This window comes from Chionomys nivalis, chromosome 3 (genome assembly GCF_950005125.1).
Source record: "Chionomys nivalis chromosome 3, mChiNiv1.1, whole genome shotgun sequence".
Classification (NCBI taxonomy): domain Eukaryota; kingdom Metazoa; phylum Chordata; class Mammalia; order Rodentia; family Cricetidae; genus Chionomys; species Chionomys nivalis.
In genome coordinates, this window is record NC_080088.1 from 47,583,487 (window position 1) to 47,587,562 (window position 4,076).

A 4,076-nucleotide genomic window follows, 5' to 3' on the forward strand; every position below is an offset into this window, starting at 1 on the left:
AAGGAGTTTTGTACAAGAGCCTTGAAGAATAGACTTTTCTCTGGAAAAACTCATAGCACAAATTGCAGCATAATAGAATGTTTAAATCTGACCATGCCTTACCCAACATGTGAATTCAATATTTCCCTTGGAACTATCAGAGAGACTTACAGGGAAGAAAGAAGTGTGTTATTTGGGTCAGCTCACTACACATTCTAGAAAAAGAATGGCCCAATTTGACTAACTAATCATAAATACCGTAATGATTGTATGTTCCCAACCAATCTTCCACGATAAGACAATTTTCCATGTCAATTTATAGCTCATGTTTTATTTTTCTAATATAAAGGAAAATTATCTTGGACTCAATTCAGAAAATGATTAGAAAGGATAATTGGTGCAATACAGACACAGAATATGCCAGATAGATGTGGAGGCGGGATGTATATTTTCACCACTAAGGTAATGAGATGTTTATCTCTACCCTGTTAGATTGAGAAACTCAGGGAGTAAAAGATTTGTCATTGAAAAGTAAGTGCATTTGTAACCAATGCAGAAGTGTTTGGATCAAGTAATGTATGCAAATGTGATGCTAAGCTGCCGAACTAAGGCACATATGAACACATGAACAAGAGTCAGTGAGATCAGGTATTATAAAGCAAATCAACACTGAACGTTTAAACCACCTTGTGCTTTAACTGAGAGCAAACTCGAAGGATGGTTCATGAAAGGAAAGAGTCTGGAATAGTTAGTTGGCCAGTAGGGACTGACGTACTTTCATTAATGTCTGTTTCTTGCTTCTTATACAGTGAATCAGGACGAATCATATGTAATGAAGTATGTCATATAGAGATCACCCAGGTTTAAATTCTGACTTTGTAGCTGCTTGAGAGGGTATTTTGTCAAGCTTTCTGAATATCCAGATTTCTTGAGTCTACTTGTTTAAAACACAGATCATAATTTTACTCACCAGCTTGAGGCTTGAGTTCTCAGACTCTGAAACTGAATAGCGTCACCATTTTAGTATACAGTGGATGGTAAGAGCTAGAAGCCACTGGAACAAACACGTGAGCTGCTGAAAGAGTGAATGTGGTCTATGTAATTGTGCATGTGTCTGTGTCCCTGTGTCCATACTTGCTAACGTGCAAATGCAAGATGTGACTTACAGAAACAAGACAAGAGAAACCAGTCAGATTGCCATCCTATTTTTAGTTTGCTTAGGAGGTACAAAGCACTAGAACAAATTGGTCTTTAAAGAAAATAAGGTGTAAAGCAGTGACAATAGGAATGTGATTAGAGAATGTATTCATAAACACAACAAAGAGGCCTCCACTGCAAAACCCTCCTCACCGAGTGCTCACATCGGGTTTCGGTTCCCTGGATCCGGAACAGCAGACACTGTTTTCAGATAATGTTGCAACCAACCGTAGATAAGCTCTTTCAGTTGGGTGCTTTTGTGGGCATTTATGCAAAAAATGCCTTAGAATAGCTGCTTTAGCTACTCATCTTCAAAATAGAAACAGGAAGCATGGGGGATGAGCACAGCACCCTGTCCCTCTTATCAGATCAACATGGGAGTTGAGCAAGTCTATCAGAATTGTCTCCAACTTTAAAAGCAAAAATCTATTTTGTTTAAAACAATCCTTCAAAAATGTTGTGTGTGTCTGTAATCTGTGCATGCATGTGTGTGTGTGTGTGGCATATGTGTGTTGTGTTGTATGCACACAGGTGTGTGGGAGCCAGAAGAGGACATCAGGTGCACTTTTCTATAGTTCTCCATTCTACTGTTAGGGAAAGGTCTCACACTGGACGTGGAGCTAAGCTAGCAGACAGTAAGCACTGTGAAGGATCCTGTGTCTCCGTCCCCCAGATTGCTAGGGTTATAATTGCTTATGCCGGGTTTTTACATGGGTGTGGGGATTCCACACTCAAGCCCTCATGCCTGCAGAGCAAGCACTCTTACTTGCTGAGCCCTCTCCTACTCCCCCTATTTAAAATTCTCTTAGCCAGGCAATGGTGGTGCATGCTTTTAATCCCAGCACTTGGGAGGCAGAGTTAGGCAGATTTCAGTGATTTTGAGGTCAGCCTCCTTTACAAAGCAAGTTCCAGGACAGCTCAAGCTGTTACACAGAGAAACCCTGTCTCAAAAAACTAAAAAAAATTAAAGTTCTTATTGTATTTTACAATGAAAGATGAAAGACACTGCTAGAGACTTCACCTCTATAAATGGTTGATTATGTTTATGCTTGTACTATGCTTGTCAAATATCACATATCACTTATGCTCTTATTCCTACTTAGTAAATTCATATATTTCCTCAAATAAATCTGCTCTAGGATTATTTCCATGTTTATTTAAGTCACAGATGGTAGATAATTTAACAATTTCCACGAACTTTAAGATTGTTGATTGTTCACAGAGAGAAAGTAAAATTGTTAAAATTTACCTGAAATTGAATAAATGGCAAACTTACAAGCTGCTAAAACCTCGAAGCAGAAGACCCCTCTCCCCTCTCTCGCCCAGCAATCAACTTCCAATAGCTCAGTTGGCTGGAGCGGTGAGTGTTAGCCCTTTTCCTATCTGTGAGGGACATCGATGACACCAGTCTTGTGCAGGGTTTGCACAAGTAATCCCAACAGCTGTTGTGAATTCACAGGTACACACTCTCGGCATGTGCTGAGGCCAGCATTTTACAACACTCCTTCCTGGGTTCCAGCTTGAACGTTTCTTCCCCTCTTTCTTCCTTTACCTTTCTTGAGCATTGGAAGGGTACAACAGAGGTCACATTTATAGGTCGCTCAACAGTCGCTTATTTTTAACCCTTTGACCAGCTGTCAGTCTCCGCGTTGACCACACCCACCACCTTAAGAAGCTCCCCTGCCCAGGGCTGAGAATCTTGGTTGCTTCCAAGTTTTGGTAATTTCGACATGTTATAAACATCCATACAGAAGTCTTTGTGTAGGAATGAATTTTTATTTTATTTGGATAAAAGCCAAAGAGGATGATCGTAGGCCCGAGGTTGTGTTAATTTTCGTAATAGCTACTACAATGGCTGTACCATTTTATGCTTCCACCAATTTTCTAGCCAACATTTGATGTCCTGTTTTGGAATTTCATCATTCTAACGTTTGGCTATAGTATCTCATGGTTGTTTAAATTTTAAATTCCATAGTGGCATGTGTTCCTTATTATCTTTATAGGCTTATTTTTCGTCTCTGGATCTACTTTGGTGAAGTATGTGTTCAAATGTCTCATCCCAATGTACAGTTCATCTTCTTAAGTTCATGCTAATCGTCGAACTTATTTGTTATGATGACTGCCATATTAGACTGCAGACTTAAAAGTTATTTTATATGTATGGGTGTATTGCGTGCATATATGTATATGCACACAAGCTGTCTTGTGCTCTCAAAATCCAGAAAAGGACATCAGATCTTCTGGAACTGGAAATACAAATGGCTTTAAGCAGCCTTTTGGGTGCTAGAAATTGAACCCGCGTCCTCTGGAAGAAGAGTCAGTGCTCTTAACATCTGAGCCATCTCTCCATCTCTATCTGTGGGTTTCTTTTTTGAAATTACTTAAAAAAATATTTATTAAATTTACACTCCTCCTTTCTCTCTTCCCAGTCCCTCCTCCCACCTCCCCTTTGTCCTGCCCACATCCCATCCTCCATTTCTTTTCAGAAGAGGGCAGGCCTCCCATGGTTATCAACAAAGCATGGCCTATTAGGTTGCAGTAAGACTAACCTTCCCCTTGCAGTCAGTATACAAGGAGAACCAGTACGAGGAATTTCTCATGTTGGATGAGCCATCTCTCCGTACCTATCTGTGGACTTCTTAGGGGTAAAATTGTCACAGTCCCATTGAGTTTCACAACCCAGTGCTTGGCGTACATTATAATTAGTGTTGAATGTTTATGGTGATACCCCATCCACTTCCTTCATCTGCAAAGGAAGGATATTATTGTCAGATGCATAGGATCTTTTGGGAGCTCATTAGTAGTGTGAGCTCTTCACAGCCTAAACAGGAGGCCCCATTTGAACAACATCTCAGGCATGTTGCATCCACTCTGTGGACCTCACAGTTCACTGAGCCTTT